General features: G+C 44.7%; 1 protein-coding gene across 1 annotated transcript in view; it reads left to right on the top strand.

Annotated features, from left to right (window-relative positions):
- The first annotated feature begins 2,445 nt into the window (after nucleotides 1-2,445).
- Nucleotides 2,446-25,587, top strand: part of LOC137525119 (gap junction gamma-1 protein-like) — a 67,372-nt gene continuing 44,230 nt past the window's right edge. The window contains exon 1 of the mRNA XM_068245954.1: nucleotides 2,446-2,533. The gene's annotated coding sequence lies outside the window, so the exon portion shown is untranslated. The remainder of the gene's footprint in view (nucleotides 2,534-25,587) is intronic.

The raw sequence follows: 25,587 nt of genomic DNA, 5'->3' as shown, positions 1-25,587 counted from the left end.
TTCGCGTGGGGAGGGGCGTCGGACCCCCCCTCCCTCACCTGGGTCCCCCATCTGCACTCCCCCTCCAGCTTAAGCTCAGCAGCAGCCGCCGCTATTAGTAAGAGGCAGTAGGCGGGGATGACTCCCCTCTTCCGTGTTCCAGCGTGCGTTCCACTGTCGTCACTTCCTGCAATGCCGCCCACTGTATTGTAAGTGGACGACATTGCAGGAAGTGACGACAGTGGAACGCGCGCTGGAACGCAGAAGAGGTGAGTCATCCCCGCTCGCTGCCTGTTACTAATAGTGGCGGCTGCTGCTCAACTTAAGCTAGAGGGGGAGCGCTGATGGGGGACCCAGGTGATGGAAGGGGGGGGGTTCTGACCCCTCTCCCCGCTGCTGTGCCCAATACCCCCTCCCTGCCCGCTACCCCCTCCAGCTCGGCGGCAAGTGTAGGACTGCCCCTGGGGGCAGGGCGCTTCTTCTTCTTTTTGCTTGGCCCGGCCCCTTCTTCTTGCTTGGACCGGCCCTGGGGGCAGGGCGCTACTTCTTCTTGCTTGAAGGTTGAGGCACTTAGCCTATTATATATATGTATATATATAGATTAACATCTTCTAATTAGCTGTTCTGAGCTGTTTGTGTGCTTGAAGCACAGAGAGCTTCACAGAGAGCTCCTTTTTACTTGTCAAACTGTGTTTACACACATGTATCAACATTGGAATGCAAACAAAGATACTGTTATCTCCAGCTTGGATGCGGATTTGAAGCTGAATAGCAGGACAAAGTGCTTTGTTTAAACATTTCAGTTTCATTTAAAAAAAAATTCTGAGATAATAGCTTTCAAGCTGTGAGGAATCTTTCAGAGCAAAGTAGAAATGCTGACTTTCAGACCACTTTAACACTAACCAATCCCTACCTATTCCTAATTAGGCAAACTCAAGTAAACTACTGCTCCCAGCATACCCCCCACCCTGGACATTTCCGAGGTGTAGTTTGCACCCACATTGTCCATTTCGATTGTAAACAACACAGTGCCATGGATTAAGTTAAATCCAAACTCCAGATGGAATTTTTTCTTTCTCTCAAATGACCTGAAGACAAACATTGTTCACCATCATGGTTTAGGGGAAGGATACAGAAAGTTGTCTCAGAGAATTCAGCTGTGTGTTCCCATAGTTAGAAACATATTGAGGAAATGGAAGACCACAGGCTCAGTTCAAATTAAGGCTCAAGGTGGCAGACCAAGAAAAATCTCGGATAGACAGAAGCGATGAATGGTGAGAACAGTCAGAGTCAACCCACAGACCAGCACCAAAGATCTACAACATCATCTTGCTGCACATGGAGTCACTGTGCATCGTTCAACTATTCAGGGTACGTTACACAAGGAGATCCTGTATGCGAGAATTATGCAGAGGAAGCCTTTTCTCCACCCACAGCACAAACAGAGCCGCTTGATATGGTGGTGATCCATCATGCTGTGGGGCCAGTGCAGGGACTGGGAATCTTGTCAAAGTTGAGGGGCGCATGGATTCCACTCAGTATCAGCAGATTCTGGAGACTAATGTCCAGGTATCAGTGACAAAGCTGAAGCTGTGCCGGGGCTGGATCTTTCAACAAGACAACGACCCTAAACACTGCTGAAAATCCACTAAGGCATTCATGCAAAGGAACAAGTACAATGTTCTGGAATGGCTATCTCAGTCCCCAGACCTGAATATAATTCAAAATCTGTGGTGTAAGTTAAAGAGAGCTGTTCATGCTCGGAAGCCATCAAACCTGAATGAACTAGAGATGTTATGTAAAGAGGAATGGTAAAAATACCTTCAACCAGAATCCAGACTCTCATTGGAGCCTACAGGAAGCGTTTAGAGGCGGTAATTTCTGCACAAGGAGGATCTACTAAATATTGATTTAATGTATTTTTTTTTGTGGTAGCCAAATTTATGCACCTGCCTAATTTTGTTTAAACAATTATTGCACACTTTCTGTAAATCCAATAAACTTAATTTCACTTCTCAAATATCACTGTGTGTGTGTGTGTGTGTGTGTGTCCTATATGATATATTTAACTGACATTTTTTATTGTAACAAACAAAGACTTATACAGGAAAATCATGACAATTAACACGGTTGCCCAAACTTTCGCATCTCACTGGACTGTGCCTGTAAAATCAGGACAATTACAACACACATGCTGTCTTTTTGTTGAGCACTTTAAACTTCTTCCTAATCCTGGTAAAATGACTATCCAACAATTTCTCTAAGAGAAGCAGAAAGAACTAAAAAGAGAGAGAGAAAAAAACACAAAACTGTCAAACTTTTGTGAAGTTAGGGCTGGGTGGGTGGATCCTACAGGGGAAAAGTTGTACAGGGTGGTGCAGAGGATTAGGAAACACTGAGCTGGAAGTGGGTGGTGCTTCTGGCTGGATCTCAGCCTGAGCTCCTCAGCCTTCAAACACATCCTACCCAAGTCTACGTAAACTTAGCTGAATAAACTCACTGTGCTAACACAAGGGGTCGGCTGCAGGCTACCGAAGTGTGCCACGTTACTAAGGTAAGACCGATAGCATGCTTATTGTGTACCCTTCTGGCCCAGCAACAGCTGGATGGGGGAATGCTGGCGTCCCATCTGGGAATTTCATCTTCATGAGGTATACGATAGACTCCAGGGTGGAAGGATTGGGAGATGGTCTGAAATCTGTTGGCTTGTAGCTTACCTGACCAGATGGTATGGAACAGGAGTTATTGGCAATGTTATCAACTGGAAAACTATAGTTGAGATGAGGAAGGCTGGAGATCTATCCCAGGAAATGTGGAAAAGTGTGAAAAGTAGGAGAGAGACTTTTTTCCAAGTTGAAGAAGATTTGAAGTAGAGAGTCTCTACTTTGAAGTAGAGATTTGGTCTCAGCTGAGGTGGTTGAAGGTCTACTAGTTAAAAGGTTCAGAAGAAAAACATATTTGGGAAAAGGGAAGGCCACCATGTATCCCAGGAAAGGTGGAGGTTCTGTAAAGAGTCTGAGTAGGACAGAAAGAATTCCTAGCAAAATGCGTGACAGAGTTTCGGAGTAGATGTCTGGTCTGTGGTGGCTGTAGCGTCGTGGCTTCTAGTTTCGGAAAATGTGTTTGGAACAACTTATCTTTCAGGAAAGGTGGAGGTTCTGTTGTATGTGTCTGATGAGTAGAAGGGAAAAAACCTTTACAAAAACGTGAATAAGTTTGACGGAATTTCATAATAGACGCCTGGTCTCCTAGATTGCTTCTTCCAATGTTATTAGCAAGAAAAACATTCAAAAATAGGAAGGTCCGAGATATATCCCAGGAAGGGTGGAAGTTCTCTAGGACGGGTCTACTAAGTAGAAGAGGAAGAACCTTCAACAGAACTTGAATATGTCTGAAGGTGCCCATTAACAATACAATCATTCCTTCAGATTTGATCTTTTGATGCGATTTGAACCATCAAAACTAATCGGAAGGCAATTATCGATTGCTCCCATTAACGGAACGATTTAAGAAGGTTTTACATTCTGATTCAATCAGAAATTCCAACTTTTGGAATTACGTTTTTCCTTTTCCAGTCGACCAAAGAATCGTATTACATCGATTTGCGCCATACACAGTTTTCTATACAATTCGATCATAAAAATGTTGTCGGAAGATTGAATCTGAAGGAAAAATTGTACCGGTAATGGACACCTTGAGGGAGTTTATTAACAGATGTCTGGTTTACTAGATTGGTTGGCTAAGGGATTACTAGTTCCAATGTTATTAGTGTGGTATACACATCCGGCTTTGACCAACGAGTGGCCAGTTTTGCCACCTACATGCAGTATGAGAGCTTACCTGCACAATCTGTTGAAAGCATTCATAATCTATTGGCCCTCATACTACAAGGAGGTGATAAAACTGGCCACTGATTGGCCAATCATAATTGAAAGTGAGTACCAGGCTGTATTTAGCAGGAGCGTGAGAACCAGAATGTAAATGAGTTTGATGCAGTTTTGTAGATGTCCGGTTTCCTACTTTGGATAAAAAGGCTGAAGGACTACTGGTTTTAAGATGCAAACTAATGATACAATTTTGATTGTACAATCTTATCTTACCACTTTTATGTAAAATGAAGGGGTTCCTAAGGTATCCATCTAAAGTATACTCATTTGTGTTTACCGCTCTACTACATAGATTTGGTAAAGTTGTACAATCAAGATTGTATCATTAGTGGGGGACCTTAATGCTGGGAACACACGATGCAATTTCCCGTCTGATTGGCAATTATTTCCGACATGTCCAATCTGTTTCTGCTTGAGAAAGAGATTGATTTTGCGAAGTTATCATTGGAAAATCGATCCCTTTATGGAATGGGAGCAGTTTGAACATGTACACACGGTACAACATCCCATCCTATCACCTGTCGATCGGACGTGAAATTGCATCGTGTGTTCTCAGCATTAGCTAAAAAGAAGCAGCTGCTGCTACTCAAAAGTTTTTTAAAAGTTTACTTTTGTCAGTGTTGGCTAATGTTTGAACAAACAGCCCTCGATTGCTTTCCTGATGGGGCAGGAGATTCCTCTCTCGTGTCGTGTTTTTGCATCTTTTATGTTTGTGATCTACAGCCCTTACATCTTTGTTATACAGCGCTGCATAATCTATCATTGTTTCATAGATAAAGGACGATAATAACGTCTTGGGGAAGAAATACTGTCCGCCAGCTGTTGTGCAATTACACATGTTTGGACCAGCTGCCCCTATACGAAAAACTCGAGTCTCGGAGAGGAAGCTGTATAAGTTATTGGTCAGGCAGGCGGTCTGTTAAAGTGAACCCAAAGTGAGAATGATATGGAGGCTGCCATGTTTATTTCCTTTTAAGCAATACCAGTTGCCTGGCAGCCCTGCTGATCTATGTGGCTGCAGTAGTGTCTGAATCACACCAGAAACAAGCATACAGCTAATCTTGTCAGATCTGACAATAATGTCAGAAACACCTGATCTGCTGCATACTTGTTCAGGGTCTATGGCTAAAAGTATTAGAGGCAGAGGATCAGCAGGACAGCCGGGCAACTGGTATTGCTTAAAAGGAAATCAATATGGCAGCTTCCATATACCTCTCACCTCGGGTTCACTTTAAGCTAGGTACCCACGTGAAGACGGCAGAAGATGGATCGGGGAACGTCCGGCGACCCGCAATCCGACGGACGCTCGTTCCCTGATCGATCTTTTGCAATAGGTAAACGACGGGTCTGACACGATTGCGGTACTTTTGTGTGGATGTCTATAGCGATCAGAAAGATCTATCGCATTTGGATCTGCTGGGCTGGTTGTTTAAAAAAGAGCAATTGGCGCGGGTGGCTGCGTCGTGCAATATCGTTTATTGGCGCTTTGCAGGGCTCTGACATAGGAGACCTGGGTTCAAATCTCGGCTCTGCCTATTCAGTAAGGAGTTTCTGGGGCAAGGCTCCTTAACACTGCTACTGCCTACTGAGTGCGCTCTAGTGGCTGCCTCGCAAGTGCTTTGAGTCCGACAGGAGAAAGGCGCTATACAAATACTGCAATTATTATTAATTATTATTATTTGTTAAACGATCTTAGGAAAAATTGCATCGTGTGTTGGGTGATTGTGGCGGTTGTTAATCGGTGTTAATGTATGGCAGTTGTTAATGCGTGCCGCAGGTACACCTGCCGTTTATACCTGCTGCCTTTCTTTACCTAAAGATGGTTAAGTGAATCACCTAGAAGCAAGACAAGCAAGCCCAGGGAGAACACAGAGACTCAGTGCAGATAGTGTCCCAGACCTCACCGAGAATTGTGGAACCCCAGTGCTGCAAGGCAGGAATGCTAACTGCTCAGCCACTCCACCTCCTGCAATATACAGGAAGCTATGGGCACAATAGGTCAGGTGACCCTATCAGCACAATCCCTGTACTCTCAGCATTGTGTTTGCCTGCGCCCGTGGAAACATCAATGCTTGGCTTGGGTGAGCGTTTGTCTTCAGATCTTTAGATGCCAGCAGCATCTGTATTCTCTTAAATTATTCAGGGTGGTTTGGAAATTTGTCCATTTAGGACACCGACTGTCAATGAAGCTCACGATTTAAAGGGAATGTCCAAGCAAAATAAAAAAATGAGTTTCACTTACCTGGGGCTTCTGCCAGCCCCATGCAGCCATCCTGTGCCCTCGTAGTCACTCACTGCTGCTCCAGTCCCTCGCTGGCAGCTTTCTGACCTCGGAGGTCGGCGGGACGCATTGCGTACATTTTTACGCATTCCCGCTATTGCAGGAACATTAACACATACATTTTTACGCATTACTGGTTTAATGCGTAAAAATGTACGCATTAAACCAGTAATGCATAAAATGTATGTGTTAATGCTTCTGCACTAGCGGGAATGCGTAAAAACTTACACAATGCGTCCCGCCGACCTCCGAGGTCAGAAAGCTGCCAGCGGGGGACTGGAGCAGCAGTGAGTGACTACGAGGGCACAGGATGGCTGCATGGGGCTGGCAGAAGCCCCAGGTAAGTGAAACTCATTTTTTTATTTTGCTTGAACCTTCCCTTTAATCCATACCATAGTCATACATACTAGTCTAATGTCCTACACTATTATGTATTTGTATACCGTAGCATTTATATATCTTCTGCAGCACATTACAGAGTACATAGTCATGTCACTGACTGTCCTCAGAGGAGCTAGCAGTCTAATCCCTACTATAGTCAGTCTAATGTCCTCCCATATTATTATTATGTATTTATATAGTAGAAGCAGTAGAGTGTTGTACTGTGCTAGCCATAAATAAAAGCAAGAAGTTTTGAATAAATGGTATCATCTTGATTCAAAACTTCTTGTATTTATATAGCAGTGACATCTTCTACAGCACATTACAGAGTACATAGTCATGTCACCGACTGTCCTCAGAGGAGCTCACAATCGAATCTCTACCATAGTCATAGTCTATTGTCCTACCATATTGTTATTGTGTATTTATATAGCACTGACATCTCCTGCAGAACTTTGCAGAGTACATAGTCATGCCACTGACTGTCTTCAGAGGAGCTCACAATCTAATCTCTACCATAGTCATAGTCTATTGTCCTACCATATTGTTATTATGTATTTATATAGCACTGATATCTTCTGCAGAACTTTGCAGAGTACATAGTCATGTCACTGACTGTCCTTAACCCTCCTGGCGGTTTATTAAAATCCGCCAGGGGGCAGCAAAGCCGTGTTTTTTTTAAAAAAAAATTTCATGTAGCGAGACAAGGTCTCGCTAAATGATAGCCGCGTTTGGAGAACGGGATCTCCTGGCAGGCTTCCTCCATCGCCATGGCGACGGCCGGGATGACGTCACTGACGTCATCGATGTCGTGATGTCAAAGGGGACTCCGATCCACCCCACAGCGCACGGGGTCTGGGGGGGCGGCTGTGGCGCGACGAATCGGCAGGTAGTGGCGGCGATCGGATTGCACACGCAGCTAGCAAAGTGCTAGCTGCGTGTAGCAAAAAAAAAAATTATGCAAATCGGCCCAACGGGGCCTGAGCGGTGCCTTCCGGCGGCATAGCCCGAGCTCAGCTCGGGCTTACCGCCAGGAAGGTTAAAATAGCTCACAGTCTAATCCTACCATAGTCATACTCTAATGCCCTACCATATTATTATCATGTATTTAAATAGTACAGACATCCGCTGCAGCACTTTACAGAGTACACAGTCATGTCACTGACTGTCCTCACAATCTAATCCTTAACATAGTCATTAATGTTCCTATTGTAGTCTCAGGGCTGGAAGCCACTAGAGCGCTTTTTTGAGCGTTTAGGGATCACTTTAAATTGCTAGCGATTTCCCTAAACACTCTGCCAATGCAAATGGATGTGACAAATTCCACAGTAGCGATTGTGATTATTCCAGTGGACCTGAACTCTTGCACAGGGCAGAAGGAAACCACAGAGAAATGCACCCTGTATGTATTTTGAGAGTTTAGTCTGTCTAATTCCCCCTCATCTGTGAATAATCACCAGTGTAATTTGATCCCTCAGCTGTGTCAGCTGACTGCCACGGCAGAGCAACTAATTTGTAAACACAGAATGTTAACAATATGTCTGCTTCCATGAAAGCTGGAAGTAGACACACTGCAGATTTATTGCAGGCTTCGTTTCAACTGTAACAAAGAAATGCTTTCACTTTAAAGGTCATTATGCTGTTGCTTATCGTTTAGAGCAGAAAGGAAGTTCTGAGTTCACATCCCCTTTAAGAGACCTAAAGTCATCATTATTCTAAGAAGGGACAAGTGGAGACAAGCAGTGTATTCTGTCTCTCTGGTCAGAAGCAGCCAATCAGAATGAACAAATGGTCAGGATTAGCTCACTGATAAGGGTTATCTCTTAAGAACAGTGGTAATGGTTTCCAAACATGCAACCATCAGAAAGCAGTTAAAAGATTAGCAGGTCTTCAAGTATTGCTGAGAATACACAGTATCCCTTGCAGGGATTAGGGACCTGAACTCAGAACTTCCTCTCTGCTCTGAAAGATAAGCAACAGCGTAAGAATCTTTAAAGAGAGTCTGAAGCGAAAAATAATTGCTAAATTTACCTTAGCATTCGCTTCAGAACTCTCATCAGACGCAAACCGCCGCATTCCCAGTGAAAAAACGAGGGCTACAGACCCCCCAAATCTCCGGGGGGAGGGTCTAAGGACGGTGCTTCCTGGAAGGGGCAGAGCTCTCTGCTGTAGCTCTGCCTTTCCTGCCATCAATCGCCGCGCATCGCTTCCTCTCCCCGCCCCTCTCACTCTTCCTTCACAGAGAGGGGCGGGGGAGAGGCGGCGATCCGCACGGCGATTGACAGCAGGAGAGGCGTAGCTACAGCGAATAGCTCAGCCTCTCAGGGCAGCACAATCCACAACCAAGTAGGGTTAACATCCTGTGTTTACAAATCAGCTGCTTTGCCGAGGACTGATGAGATTCCTGAGCTGACACAGCTGAGAAATCAAATTACAGATGTGATTAGTCACAAATGAGGGGGGATCAGGCAGGCTAAACTCTCTTAACTCATACAGTGTGTATTTCTCTCTGTTTTCCTTCTGTCCTGTGCAAGAGTTCAGGTCCATACAGTAGATTTTATCTGATGAGACGGTTATTTCATCCAAAGATAATAGTGTCACATTGCGGGGAAAAAATCTGCCTGGGAGAACTTGCTTACCTTTGTTAGCAAAGCAGGGGGTGCAGAAATGCATTCTGAAAGTGCATTTAAACCAAAGCTGAGACAGCTGAATCCAGAGAGATTTCATGCTGAAGTCGATCTGGAATCGGTGTATGGGCAGCCGACAGATCTCTCTCCGATCAGTCTTGATCAGAGAGAAATTCCTCTGCTAGTCGATCTGCCTGTACATCGCTAGCAGTGAGGTTACTTGGCAACATAAAGCGGCGGCACGTCCACTGCATGGGAGCAGCTGACAGGTGGCGAATCTACCGCCGTCCGCCCCCCACAGCACAATAAGCAGAGCTTTCAGAGCGGAGTATAACTGGGAAGGAAGGGGGGGGGCTGAAAATAAGTGTCAGTTATTGGCATAGCTTGAAAATCGGACAAACACTTTGATGGAATTTTTCTTTAAGTAGAGAAAGAAAAAAGTGAAATTGGGGTGTTTCGGTTTCTCAGGGTCTTAGGAATCGCCGCGAGCAAGTGACGTCCGGAAACAATTAGTTTTACTTCCTAAATGCTGCAGATAAAGCGCTGAACTTCACTCGTTCTGCCAAGAGACGGACAACTAAGTCACTGCTTGCTACATACCGTCAGGGGAGGCTGTGAGTGTTTTGGGGTAATCGTGGTACAACTCATGCTGACCACACACGTTGCAATGACGGTTGTTTAAAGGTGCATCAGATCTGAAAATATACGGCGCAGAGCTGTCAAAGCCTGAGTGACCGGGGGACGTGCTATAAGGAGGCATCACTGTAAAAGGTAGGACTTTCATCACTCTCAGCACTGTATCTCTCCTGGGCTGTGTGCTTTAACCATTTCAGCCCTCAGTCGTTTTTCACCTTATGCATCCGAGCAATTTTTACCTCCCATTCATTCGCCAATAACTTTATCACTACTTATCACAATGAATTGATCTAGATCTTGTTTGTTCTGCCACCAAATAGGCTTTCTTTGGGTGGTACATTTTGCTAAGAATTATGTTTTTCTAAATGCATTTTAACAGGAATATTAAGAAAAAAATGGAAAAAAAAATCAATATTTCTCAGTTTTCGGCCATTATAGCTTTAAAATAATACATGCTACCATAATTAAAAAACCATTTAAATTATGTCCCTATCACAATGTATGGCGCCAATATTTTATTTGAAAATAAAGGTGCATTTTTTCAGTTTTGCGTCCATCACTATTTACAAGCTTATAATTTAAAACATATAAGTAATACACCCACTTTACATGCATATTAAAAAAAAAGTTCAGACCCTTAGGTAATTATGTATGTTTTTTTTTTAATTGTAATTTTTTTTTTCATTAAAAATTTTATTTGGGTAATTTTTGGTGTGGGAGGTAAACAGTTTATTATTTTACTTGAAATGTAATATGTGTTTATTTAATTAAAGCGAAAAGTTGTTAGACCCAGCACTCTAATTGGAGACTAGCGTGCTATAGCTCAGTGGTCCTCAAACTAAGGCCAACGGGCCGAATGTGGCCCCCTGAGGCTTTTTTACCAGCCCCCACACACAAAATGTATTACTTATAGATGTGGTCAGCTACATCTTTAAATATTGGTCGTCGGCATATAGAATAGAAGTGCTGGTACCACCCATCCACATGGAAGCCAGAAAACAGTAATTTGCTGGTTTCCAATCAAATTCCACATCAGGTGACACTGCTGTCAATGTAGGTATAGGAAAAGGAAGGGAGACCGCTACACTCACATGTATGACCAAAGGGGAGCACGGAAATCAGTAGCCAAAATCCACATGAAACGAAGGAAGGAATCCCGCTGCACCAATTGGTCGGGTGAAAGTAGAAAATCCTTTATTGATATTTCAATCCATCATCAGTGTTGCAATAAAAGGCTCACGCGTATCGGAGCATAAAATAGCTCCTTAATCATAGCATTGCTATGATTAAGGAGCTATTTTATGCTCCGATACGCGTGAGCCTTTTATTGCAACACTGATGATGGATTGAAATATCAATAAAGGATTTTCTACTTTCACCCGACCAATTGGTGCAGCGGGATTCCTTCCTTCGTTTCACACTGCTGTCAAATTGGACTGCAGCTTGTCACCTGGGTACGATTCACTGTCTGGCCCGCAAAGACTTCTACATCATTTTCTGTATCATCCGGCCCTCCCAGCAGTCTGAAGTATGTTGACCCGGGCCCTCGACCCAAAACGTTTGGGGACCCCTGCAATAGCTGATTAGAACTCGTTGCTCATCAAGTTCAAAAATAGCAAAAAAGAAGTATCAGCAGCACCGCTAAAGTGAAAAAGATAGCTCTTTTATTTGTGCAATAAAATCACATGACAAAAATTGAGCTTTTTTGTCATGTGATTTTATTGCACAAATAAAAGAGCTATCTTTTTCACTTTAGCGGTGCTGTTGATACTACTTTTTTATTTAATTAAAAAAAATTATGTGTATGTAGTTTTACTATTTGGCCACATGCTGGCCACAGTCAAAATTTTTTTTTTTTCTTAGTCCTAGAAGCGAACGCTCTCGCTTTCAAGAAGTATAGGGAGGATGGGAAACTTTCTTTTTCTTCAGAAAGATTGTGGCTTCTCAAAGAAGCCGTCGGTCTTTTTGCCAGGGACTTAGATCAACGAACGGGAACTATGTTCCCATTCATTGATGCCCGGGTTAACTGGGGGCGGCACAGGAGCGCGATCACGCGGGAGCACGCAGCACCAGCCGAATGGATGTGACAGTCACGTCCATTTGGCTAAAATGGTTCAATCTAATCAAAAATAGCTTTATTGTCATGACAATATACATACAGACATTGCAAAAGCAAATAGAAATGGGGGGCTTGAATGGGGGTGAAACCTAAGTGTCGAGATAGAGGATAATGGGTAAGCAGTCTGTGGACATTTTTAGGTTTACAGTTCATTTATGCTCCTCTCAGGCTGTGGCATGCTGTGACGTAGTGTGCAGCGATTGTCACTGTGGATTCCTCCTCTGTCTGTAGCGTTCTGTGACATAGCATGCAGCAATTGTCACTGTGGATTCCTCCTCTCAGTCTGTGGCATGCTGTGACAGAGTGTGCAGCAATTGTCACTGTGGATTCCTCCTCTCAGTCTGTGGCATGCTGTGACAGAGCGTGCAGTGATTGCCACTGTTGATTCTCCCTCTCAGTCTGTGGCATGCTGTGACAGAGCGTGCAGTGATTGCCACTGTGGATTCCTCTTCTCAGTCTGTGGCATGCTGTGACATAGCGTGCAGCGATTGTCACTGTGGGTTCCTCCTCTCAGTCGGTGGCATAGTGTGCAGCGATTGTCACTGTGGATTCCTCTTCTCCCTGAAGAATGTAGAGTTTTCTCTCATCCTCTAATTTGTGAAAGTCTGGAAATAGTTCCATCAGTTTCTTAAAGGGAACCTAATGTCATGGTAAAAAAAAAGTCAGCTTAACTTACCTGGGCCCCCTGCAGTCGCCTCGTGCTTACACAGTGACAAACCGATCCTGTGGTCCCCGTCAGCGACTTCGTTTCTTTTCCTGCACCTGCGTGTCCTTCTTTATGCTCCCCGTCACTGGTCGCCTTTATAGGATGTTATTCCTCCTTTTATAGGAGGTTATTCCTGCTTATACTGCCTGAGGATGGAGTAAATCCTGCCTTTGTACTCAGTTGGTGGGATTTCCATTTGTCTGCAGTTCAGGTATCATACTGTAGATTAGTGAGTGTAAATGACTACACATCAGAGGAATGTATACCTGCAGGCAGAGGAGTGTTAAGGGGCCCCTCCAGCACTCTATACATAACAATTGGTATGGCTCACCAAACCCTGCTGAGGACTTCTCAGAGAGCCACAGGGGGAGGGGACAGCTTGTTAATGATTACAGGACCATGTAGTTTGCCTACCTAAATAAAACCTGTAACTAAAAAAAGCTCCCCTGGGAAGTACTCACCTCGGGTGGGGGAAGCCTCCTGATCCTATCGAGGCTTCCCCCATCCTCCTGTGTCCCACGGCGGTCTCGCTGTGCCCCTCCGAACAGAGGGATGTAAATATTTACCTTCCTGGCTCCAGCGCGGGCGCAGTATCGGCTCTCTGCTCGGAGATAGGCAGAAATAGCCGATCGCTGTCGGTCCGCTCTACTGCGCCGGCGCAAGTCTCCTGCACCTGCGTAGTAGAGCGGACCCGACAGAGATCAGCTATTTCCGCCTATCTCCGTCTTGAGCAACAACAGCGCCCCCGCTGGAGCCGGGAAGGTAAATATATTAGCCTTGTCAGGCTTGTCGAGGGAGGATTCCGGGACACTTCGGGGGAGCCAGCGCTGGATTGCCTGCAGCTACAGGGGAGGGGGGAGCCTCACTGGGACCCTGAGGCTTCCCCCTACCGAGGTGAGTACCCCCAGGGGACTTTTTTTTTATTACAGAGTCTCTTTATAGCGGAGCTGAACTCAGAACTTCCTCTCTGCTCTAAAAGATGTGAAATAACCTTTAAAGTCAGATACTTACCTAAGGAGAGGGAAGGCTGTGTCCTAATGAGCCTTCCGACTCCTCTCCTGGTTCCCGCGGTGCAGCGCTGGCTCTCGTGTTTGGATCCCCCGCCATGGGGGACTTCAGAAGTCTTCAGGAGCCGAATCCTCCCCAAGACAGGCGGCTCCATACTCCGTGAGTGCGCTAGAGAGGGCGCTCACACGTGCGCAGTATGGAGAGGCATTTTTCAGGAGAACTCCGGCTCCCAAAGACTTTCCGAAGCCTCCTTTGGCAGCGGAGCGAGAAGCATTTGACTAATTTAGTGAAATACTGCTCCCAGTGACAGCACTGCACCGTGGGCTCTGAGAGAGGAGCGGTGAGGCTTCATAGGACCCAGAGCCTTCCCTCTCCATAGGCGAGTATCTGGCTTTTTTTTTTTAAAAAAGACGGTTCCCATTCACATTAAAGAAAAACATTTCTTTGATACAGCTGCGTGTCTACTTCCTTCTTTCATGGAAGCAGACATATTGTTAACATCATGTGCTTTTTAAATGAGCTTATCTGCTGTGGCAGTCAGGTGACGCAGGGGAGAGATCAAATGTACAACTTGTGATTGACACAAATGAGGCGGAATCCAACAGGCTAAACTCTTTAAATACATACAGGGTGCATTTCTCTAGGGTTTCCTTCTGTCCTGTGCAAGAGTTCAGGTCCACTTTAAAACAGAAAGTATTTGCGATAATTCAGGTGAACAACTGTGGTCTCCCACAATGCATCACTGCTGGATATGGAAATGATCTCTCTTTGGCGTTTTTTGCTTTTTAGTAGGAGAGCTTTTCGGTCTCTTTTAGTCCCCTATACTCTCCTAGTGGTTTGGGGTCACCCTGAGCTGGTTGGGTATTCTGTTGTCCTACCCAAGCCTTTTCCCACAGAGCCATATCAATCCCTGCCATACACTGAGGTGGACCAACAGTCCAAAACAAAACAGAATTAGCCAGCGCCCCCCCTCCCCCCCAAAAAAAACAGCACCCCCGTGCCCAGGTAGAGAGCAAAGGTGATTCATGTTACTGCAGCTGGAGCCCGTGTGGTGCTGCCACTGTTCGGACCCCAGACTCTGCTTGGGCCCCATAGGACAGTACTTACTGTACTGCCCCAATGGCGGCCCTGTGAGGGACACCAGTGGCCACGCTAGATCCTCACATCAGAGGGTTCCAAACAGCTGCTTCGTTCCATCTAGTGTGTATATGAGGCTTACCGCTAGTCAAAGCACACATGGAGGTGGCCATCATCATCATCACCCAACCAAGGAGGAGCAAATATAGTGTAGAACAATGGGAAAAACAGATAATCCCATAATAATGAGGCGTCAGCAAGGATAAAATACACTAAAAACTGTTTCAAATGGGAGACAGTAGTGGACCTACCTCCCCACCGAAGACACAAATGGTCTATTTGAGAAAGACAACAACAAACTTTATTGTTTCCAAACTCCACTTTGGGATGCATTTCATGAGTTGAACCCGCTTCCTCGGACAAAAATGGAGTCACTGCGCGAAGTGAGACATTGGCCTCAATTCACTAAGCTTATCTCCTGTCTTTAATAATATTTCTAGAGTTGTTACCATGGTGATGAGGCATGTAGTATTCAGGAAACATTTTACCTTAGGCAAACCTAAAGTTAACTCTTCTGTCTTTAAGTTAACTCTCCAATTCTTAAAATAACTCCACAGTTAAAGACAGGCTGTTAATTAACTGCGTGTGAAAATAACTACAGAGGAGGTAAATTAACTACAGAGGAGGTAACTTGAGAAATGAAGAGATAAGATAACTCTCTCACTGTGTGGAGGTAAGTTTTCTCTTGCCTTATTATCTCCAGCATGATCTTAGTGAATTGAGGCCAATATTGGCCTTATACAGAGGTTCGATCAAATCTTGTTTTAATTTTAGTTAAAATCTAATGGTGGTCAAAAGGTCAAGGTGGTTGAAACAATAAGTACATCAGATCGAGGAGGGACTGATCCCTGGTCACACTGGGCCATTATCTACACAAGTACGGTGTGGCTAGAATAGGTACAACTTTCCCCGCTTCATATACAGTAAACATTGCCTTAGTCCTCTCCACCCCGACGAGTCTTGTGGCTAAACAGGGAGTGTAATTAGTGGTTGAATGCTTTCGTTCGTTAACAGGCGTGTACTTTGCTTGTTCGGCTGTGTTGGCACCGTTACGCTAATTTGATAAATTCTGGTTTGTGTTTTTTATATAGTGCTGGGAACAATTTTGAAGAACTAGAGAAAGGGAGGAGGAGGGCAGAGCAGCGACTTAGCGAACCAGACAGGCTTCAGCTTATGGAAGAGAACCGACTAAAGGAATGCATTAAAGAACAGCAACATCGCTGTAAATGGCCCAAAAGAGAATTACTTTTTTTTTAAATTATGGCCTCAATTCACTAAGGTCATGCTGGAGATAATAAGGCAAGAGAAAACTTACCTCCACTAGTAAGAGAGTCATCTTATCTCTTCATTCCTTACGTTACCTCTTCTGTAGTTAATTTACCTCCTCTGTAGTTAATTTACCTCCTCTGTAGTTAAGTTACCTCCTCTGTAGTTAAGTTACCTCCTCTGTAGTTATTTTCACATGCAGTTAATGAACAGCCTGTCTTTAACTCTGGAGTTATTTTAAAGATTAAAGAGTTAACTTAAAGACAGAAGAGTTAACTTTAGGTTTGCCTGAGGTAAAATGTTTCCTGAATACTACGTGCCTTATCACCATGGTAACAACTCTAGAAGAGTTATTAAAGACAGGAAATAAGCTTAGTGAATTGAGGCCATATTATCAAAGCGGGTTCAAGGATCAAAAGAGTGAAGCCGTTCCTCGTGGCAACCAGAATCTTCCCTCACTCTGCTCCATTTCACACTCATTTCCCACACTATGTTCCATATCCCACTTTTTTCTCTAACTTTGCCCGATTCCCTCACTTTGTTCCATTTCCCACTCTTTCTCCTTCACTCTGTTCCATTTCCCAAGCTTTTGCCTCACTTTGCTCGATTTCCCACTCTTTCTCCTTCACTCTGTTCCATTTCCCGCTCTTTTCCTTCACTTTGCTCGATTTCCCACTCTTTCTCCTTCACTCTGTTCCATTTCCCGCTCTTTTCCTTCACTTTGCTCGATTTCCCACTCTTTCTCCTTCTCTCTGTTCCATTTCCTGCTCTTTTCCTTCACTTTGCTCGATTTCCCACTCTTTCTCCATCTCTCTGTTCCATTTCCCGCTCTTTATTTTCGATTCCCACTCTCTGCTCCAGTTTTTTCTCATTCTGTTTTTCTTCCCTCTCTCCCCCCCTTGAGTTGTCCCATGGACCTATCCCTGTGACACGGGTCTGCTTCCTAAGGTACCACTCACCCTGGTCACTCTTTGATGATAGACTCCATTTAGACAAGACGCATAACATTTATATTGTGCTTTTCTCCAGGCGGACTCAAAGCACTTCAGAGTTGCAGACACTTAGGTTACCCTCCACTTAGGATGACTTGCCCACAAACTCCTTACTGTTTTACATAGTGGCTTAAGCCAAGATTCGAACCCTCAAACTCTGCATCAAAGGACAACTGAGGTGAGAGTGGTATGGAGGCTGCCATATTTATTTCCTTTTAAGCAGTACTAGTTGCCTGGCAGTCCTGCTAGTCTACTTGGCTGCAGTAGTGTCCGAATCACACCAGAAACCAACATGCAGCTAATCTTGTTAGATTAGACCAAAATGTCAGAAACTCCTGATCTGCTGCATGCTTGTTCAGGGGCTATGGCTAAAAGTATTAGAGATAGAGAGTCAGCAGGACAGCCAGGGAACTGGTATTGCTTAAAAGGAAATAAATATGGCAGCCTCCATATACCTCTTGCTTTAGTTGTCCTATAACCATTATGCTACCCAGCTGTATGTTGGAGTTTTATCACAAAAAAACAACAATGTTTTTTCAATATATTTGGTGACGCGTAAACCATGATCACTGTACAGACACACTGCTGGGTTCCTACAGGGGTGTCCCAGGGACAATGTCTGCATATACAGTTGGAAATGATTATGAATGTTCCAGACAAGCGATTCTGACTCAGTCGTTCATAACACTGTACAGACTGCTGAGAAACAGGCTGGGGATGTTTGGGGCCATTTTTAATTACAAAGTGCAAACTTGTGCGTTTTTTTCTTTTGTAGTGCGATTCTATGCGTTTTTCTTAGTGCATTTGCAGATCCCATTGGGTTACACTGAACCGCTGCTTTTACTTGGAACCTTTAGTGATGTGAACATGTGTGATAATGGGAGAAGCATTTGTGATAACAAACTTTTGGTGGTCGGAATCACATGATCACTGCCTAACGTCCAGCTCCAGACTGGATTGCATCAGAGCGATGTCTGCACTCCCTGCCAGTTACAGATTACTCTGTCTCCTCTCTCGCTTTTAGGCCCGGTGCACACCAAAAACCGCTAGCAGATCCGCAAAATGCTAGCAGATTTTGAAACGCTTTTTCTTATTTTTCTGTAGCGTTTCAGCTAGCATTTTGCGGTTTTGTGAAGCGTTTTTTGGTGTAGTAGATTTCATGTATTGTTACAGTAAAGCTGTTACTGAACAGCTACTGTAACAAAAAACGCCAGGAAAACCGCTCTGAAGTGCCGTTTTTCAGAGCGGTTTGCGTTTTTCCTATACTTAACATTGAGGCAGAAACGCATCCGCAATCCAAAATCTGCAGCAGCCCGGGAGTATGCGTTTCTGCAAAACGCCTCCCGCTCTGGTGTGCACCAGCCCATTGAAATACATTGGCCAAGCGGATCCGCAGCTGCAAGCGGATCGCAAAACGCAGCCGAACCGCTCTGGTGTGCACTAGGTCACACTCTATTCTTCTCCCTTTCTGTCTCCCTCTACCCACTCTTTGGGCTGGTGCACACCAAAACCCGCTAGCAGATCCGCAAAATGCTAGCAGATTTTTAAACGCTTTTTTTTATTTTTATGAGGCGTTTTGCTAGCGTTTTGCGGATTGCTGCTGCGGTTTTCAGTATAGTAGATTTCATATATTGTTACAGTAAAGCTGTTACTGAACAGCTTCTGTAACAAAAACGCCGGCAAAACCGCTCTGAACAGGCGTTTTTCAGAGCGGTTTGCGTTTTTCCTATACTTAACATTGAGGCAGAAACGCATCCACAATCCAAAAAATGCCTCACCCAGGCATTTTTCGTTTCTGCAAAACGTCGCCTGCTCCGGTGTGCACCACCCCATTGAGATACATTGACCAAGCGGATCCGCAGCCGCAAGCGGATCTGAAAACGCCCAAAAAGCCGCTCGGTGTGCACCAGCCCTTTCTGACTGCCATTTGCCCCCTACCTACTCATTCTGCCCCCACCCCTTCATTCTGCCCCCTACCTCCTCATTCTGCCCCTTGTCACCTCCTCATTCTGCCCCCTGCCTCATCATTCTGCCCCTTGTCACCTCCTCATTCTGCCCCTTACCTCCTCATTCTGCCCCTTGTCACCTCCTCATGCTGCCCCCTACCTCCTCATGCTGCCCCCTGCCTCATCATTCTGCTCCCTACCTCCTCATTCTGCCCCCTACCCCCTCATTCTGCCCCTTGTCACCTCATTCTGCCTCTTGTCACCTCATTCTGCCCCCTACCTCCTCATGCTGCCCCCTACCTCCTCATTCTGCCCCCTACCCCCTCATTCTGCCCCACTACCTCCTCATTATGCCCCCCCACCCCATCATTCTGCCCCTACCCCCTTGTACTGTCCCCTACCTCCTCTTTCTACCTCCCACCACCTCATTCTGCCCCTTACCTCCTCATTCTGCCCCTTACCTCCTCATTCTGTCCCTACCTTCTCTTTCAGCCTTCTCACTCGCTATGGCTATATTTCTCTTTCTGTCCCTGCTCACCCTTTTGTATCTCTCCATCCTCTCTATCTGCCCCTATTCTCTTTTTACCCCTATTCCCTCTCTTTTTGCCCCGGCTCCCTCTTCCTGGTTTCTCCTCTTAGTGCGGAGGCTGGGGGATGTGATGGGGGCATTGTACAGACAGGGGCAGGTTTATGAATAAGGAGGAATTGTTAAGAGGGGGAGGAGAGGATTTGGGAGAAGAAAGGGGACAGACAGACCTCATAGGAAAGGGGGAGGAGACAACAGGACCAGATTAACCAGTTCAGGGCAGGAAATTTGCAGCGCTGACAGTTGGCTATTGCATCATATATTAGATATGTATCACTCCACCAGCAGAACCCATTACTCCAGACTCTCTGCTGAAGCGCTATGATAGTCATGCCAGTATTTCAAGGCACAGTTCACAAATTCGCAGCAGATTTCTACATTTGTGGCTGTACTGGAAATGGGCAAAAACGAACGTTAACGTGACAGAAAAGTGTGTGTGAAAACTTACCACAGGCCAAGTTCAAAGTGCTCTGCGGTTCATGGAGACACAAAAACCACTTTTAAGAGGAACTGTAGTGAAAATAACAATGAATAAAATTGATTTTTTTTTTTTTTTTACATTATTTATTTATACATTATTTAGTCAGTGTTTGCCCATTGTAAAATCTTTCCTCTCCCTGATTTACACTCTGAAATGTATCACTGGTGACATTTTTAGTCCTGCCAGGTGATCTGTACGGAATGTTCGTTCCTGAGAGTTCTATACACAGAATGAGATACTGGTTGCTTGGCAGGTGGAAAAAGCTGTTATTTCCCACAATGCAACGAGGTTCACAGACAGCAAACTGTCAGGACCTTGGTCATGACATCACACTGTGGGAGGGGTTTCACTAAGAAAAGGAATAGATTTCTCATGGGAAAGGGGGTATCGGCTACTGATTGGGATGAAGTTCAAGTTGCTTACAGTTGATCTTTAAAGGGCAACTGAAGCGAGAGAGATATGGAGGCTGCCATATTTATTTCCTTTTAAGCAATACCAGTTGCCTGGCTATCCTGCTAATCCTCTGCCTCTAATACTTTTAGCCATAGCCCCTGAACAAGCATGAAGCAGATCAGGTGTTTGACATTATTGTCAGATCTGAAAGATTTGCTTCATGCTTGTTTCTGACATTATGTAGACACTACTGCATCCTAATAGACCAACAGGACTGCTAGGCAACTGGTATAAATATGGCAGCCTCCATATATTTCCCACTTCAGTTGTCCTTTAAGGACTGGGACCCATAGGAGCTGTGTCAGCCGCATTTTGGAGTCTACAGCGATGCCAAAAGCACTAGGCTAATGAAAGGCAATTGCGTTGTCCATAGGAACGATTGCGATTTCCCCAAATGCATTTTTTGAGCATTTGCGCTTCACAACAAAGAATAGGAGCGCTGCAATATCGCTTTGCAATCGATGTACTAATCGATTTTGCAGGATGTTACTACTCAGAAGAAAAAAAAGGAAATCGCAATCGCTGGACAAATCGTATTAAATTTAAGTAGGTGCTTTAAAGGACAACTGAAGTGAGAGGTATATGGAGGCTACCATATTTCCTTTTAAGCAATACCAGTTGCCTGGCAGCCCTGCTAAGCTAAGTCCAGGCGACTTGACAGCCGATCGACCATCCGATTTTGATTATAGTTGGATCAGATGAAAATCGGTGCCGCCAAGAGCACGCTCCATCAACAATGCAACTGACCAATTTCCGGCTGAAATCGGTTGCGTGTATTGATCAGACACGCTGCAAGATGTAGAGCCGACATGCACGATTGGGTGCGCGATAGTAACTGCGTGCGATATCTGGATGAGCGACGAACGTGATGGCTCCGCCTGCAGTCTGCTAGACAAATTAAATGACCAGACTTTTGTGGGTAAAAAAAACAGGGATATCAGTGGGGAGGGGAGTGGCAAATCATTTTACGAGTTTTCCATATACTTTATAGAAATGCTTTTTCTTATTTGCTACTTTATTTCATAAATCGTTTTTACACATTATAGATTTGCAATCATGTTCCATTGAATGCATATGTTAATAATTCTACCTGACGTGAGATAGACAAAAAACAAAACAACTTACCGAAGAAGAGTCTTACTTGGCCCAAACGTTGTCAGATATGTTCTCTTGGCCGAACTCCCTGCCATGTATACAGTACTGTGGCGGCATCTAGAAACAACAACAACAAAACATCTGTAAAGCCCTTTTCTCCCATAGGACCCAAAGCGCACAAGCTTGTCTCAGATCAGTACAATGTGATGTGTACAGGGGAAAAAGTTATGTGATCATAAATGCCAGACTAAACAGGTGGCTTTTTGGTTTTGAGTTACAACGTGTCCAGGGTTGGAGCTGTCTTGATTAAGTTTGGTAAGGCATTCCACCGAGTAGGGGCAGCATGACAGAAAGCTCTGGCTCCAAATGTTTTTGGTTGAACTCTGGGGGTGGTCAGGTTATTGAATCCTTTAGGAATCCAGGGCCAATTTTGAGTGTGCACTAGGACTACCGCCCAGACTTTCCATCCAATCACAAGTGCAACCACAGCATTATGAAGTAATGAGCCAATCAGAAAAGAAGCATACAGACACTAACAGTGGACAGAAGGTATTAGATAAGTCCACTTGTTCCCTTCAGGGTGCCAAATGAGGTAAACAGGTTTGTGTGCATCTGACCGCAGTCTGGGCGCTTGTTGGTCCAGATGTGTGCGCTCTGGTTTCGCGGAATGTGAGCCTCGCCAGATAAAGACTTCCAGTTGGAAAAACAAAAGACGAGTCCCCGTAGAGCCAGAGATCCGGATACCCCGAGCCTGACACCGGCCCTCACACTCCGCATAACAAAGCAGGAAAAACCATTAGCCGAGTTTTATTTCCTCGCTTCCAACACACGACCCCGCTGCCTGTTGCCGGCATGTATACAGGCAATACGCAGCATCTGGCAGTCTACAGATTATTATCATACATTAAGCTGGGACATTTCCCACAGTGCTTTCCACTGAACAATTCACAATACTAAAGTACCTACACACATCCAATTTTGATTGGTCATTGATTTCACTACGTGGAAGTGATTTCGTTTTCAGCTGGAAATCAGTTGAAATTATGATTAAGCGGCTATAGTAGGAGCATCAGTATAAAGGTACCCATAAATGATACAATTTTTCCTTCAGATTTGATCTTTCGATGCAATTTGAACAATCGAAATGAATTGCAAGGCAATTATCGATTGTCCCCATTAAAGGGGAGAAAGGTTTTAAATTCCGATTCAATCATAAAATCCAACTTTCAGATAGCTTCTTTTTCCTTTTCCAATCGTCCAAAGAAACTTTTTCACATCGATTTGCGTCACACATGGTGCAGTTTTCTATACAATACAATCATAAAGATTGCATTGAAAGATTGAATCTGAAGGAAAAATTGTACTGCAAATGGCTACCTTTTGATACATTCAATCAGCGATTGGGGAATATTGTATAGTTTATGGGCAGCTTTAGATATTGTTAATAGATCAGACGTTGGATGCAATGAAAACATCAAATCTAGCAAAAATCTTTATAAAGGTACATACACTTATCGACTTTCCCATCGATATGCAGATTGGATCACTGTGATCAAATTAGCTAGACATTGATGCCTCAAACGATATGCCCGATCGATTTTTGGCAGAAGATATTGCTGAATTGGCGGCAGTTCAGGAGCGGCGTGCAATTTGGGTATGACCGTCGCAGCGTGTTGGCAGCAGAGCTAACTCTCACCCTGACTGAATCTGCTGGAAATCTATAGTACTATGAGCCGCATCAATAACGATTTCTGTCGATTTGGGGCAAAAATTGATCAGAATTAGGATCAGACTGCCTGGAGGGTAAATTTCGGTCAATCAGATACAGTTTAGGGAGAGCTAGTTGATCGATGACCCATAGCATTTCACTGAATTGAACAGTGCAGCATTGGGGGTTCATAGATTTTCAATTGATCTCATGACGTAATCTATTTAAAATCTGTGTGCAGTGTGTGTGGTGCAAATCAATTTCATTCTGATTAGATTCAGATCATAGAGGGATTGATCTGTTTGGCACTATGGGTAGCAATGTATGGGCAGATCGAGCTAGAGACAGATCTCGCTCTGATCGAATCTGCTCAGAGAGAGATTTGTGGGCTGTCCATACACCGCAGGCCGTTTTATTTCAGCACAATATGTCAGGAATTGGCCTTCTGCCCCCACAAATGTTAATGTGCCCCCCAAGATGTACCGATGACTTGGGTGCCGCCATAGGCCTTTAAGCTACATCTACACGTGCAGATGACGTGCCGATGTTGCTTATCAATTGAGCCGCTGATGCGGCTCGATTGATAAGATCCGACAGGTCGGATCTTGCCACCGCCGATTCCCCGCTCGTTCCCCACGAGGGGACAATGGCAGGGAATCGAGCGGAAGATAAGCGGCGCCGGCGGGGACGAGCAGGGAATCGAATTCGATGCACGCGGGGACGCGCGGAGATGCGGAAAAGGCGATCCGGTGGCTAATCGAGCCGCCGGATCGCCTCGTGTAGATGAGGCTTAAAGGGGAACTGAAGAGAGAGGTATATGGAGGCTGCCAAGTTTTTTTTCCTTTTAAAGAGAATCTGTATTGTTAAAATCGCACAAAAGTAAACATACCAGTGCGTTAGGGGACATCTCCTATTCCCCTCTGTCACAATTTCGCCGCTCCCCGCCGCATTAAAAGTGGTTAAAAACAGTTTTAAAAAGTTTGTTTATAAACAAACAAAATGGCCACCAAAACAGGAAGTAGGTTGATGTACAGTATGTCCACACATAGAAAATACATCCATACACAAGCAGGCTGTATACAGCCTTCCTTTTGAATCTCAAGAGATCATTTGTGGGTTTCTTTCCCCCCTGAGGGGGGAGTGCAAAGCAGAACCACAACACTGAAGAACTTGGCAGCCTTCCAGACACTGGCTGACAAGTCTGACAAGGGAAAGATACATTGATTTATTACAGAGACTGTCATAGTAGAAAGTGCTGCAGTGAGCCAGAACACATTAGAATAGCTTTTGGAACTTGTAGGATGATAAAAAACAGGATGCAATTTTTGTTACGGAGTCTCTTTAAGCAATACCAGTTGCCTGGCAGCCCTGCTGATCCTCTGCCTCTAATACTATTAGCCATAGCCCCTGAACAAGCATGCAGCAGATCAGGTGTTTCAGACTTTAAAGTCAGATCTGACAAGACTAGCTGCATGCCTGTTTCTTGTTCAGATACTACTGCAGAGAAATAGACCAGCAGGGCTGCCAGGCAACTGGTATTGATTAAAAGGAAATAAATATGGCAGCCTCCGTATAGCTCTTACTTCAGTTCCCCTATAATGTGAATCATGTCTTTAGCTTGAAATATTTTTATCATATTATTAATTTATATAGCGTCAGAATCTTCCGGTGGATTATGGCTATATCGACGTTCAGGGACTAATTTGGGGCACCAGCGATTGTTGGAACGCAAATTACAAAAACAAAAGGTAATAGCCGTTGCCGAAATTATATGTCCCCCCGCCAGTTGTGACAAATCAGAGTGGGAATAGCATTAACGTACCCCGGCCTCTCAGCAGGTGCAAGGTGCGCAGTCTTTCAGCTACGCCTGTGCTGAAATTCGGCAGTGCCAATTTTAAATGTGCGCACATTAAGATTTGGGAGACAGGGGCCAGGTGTTCAGTTGCGTCAGTCGCTCGTCCAAATCCCTTACCATTGCACACCCGATCGACCGCGCCATCCCAAGATTTTCCAGCTTGCTCGTTCGATGCATTCTAATGATTTTGGTCCAAAATTGGTCAAATCGTTGATCAGGCATACTTGTTGCGGCACCAATTTTCATGATTCAATAAAATTTGATAAAATTAACAAATCAGATGGTCGATCGGGCTGCAAAACCGCTAGCGGTATGGTCACCTAATCTATTAGGCCTGGAACCCACTTAAAAACGCTATCGCAAATCGCAATTGCTAGCGTTTTGTATGAGCGGTTTGTAGCGATTTCATGAGCGTTTTAGGGAGCGCTTTTAAAAAGTTTATCA

Source organism: Hyperolius riggenbachi, chromosome 7, assembly GCF_040937935.1.
Source record: "Hyperolius riggenbachi isolate aHypRig1 chromosome 7, aHypRig1.pri, whole genome shotgun sequence".
In the NCBI taxonomy this organism is placed as follows: Eukaryota; Metazoa; Chordata; class Amphibia; order Anura; family Hyperoliidae; genus Hyperolius; species Hyperolius riggenbachi.
Note: the sequence above shows the minus strand (reverse complement) of the source record. Positions and strands in the feature narration are given on the sequence as shown.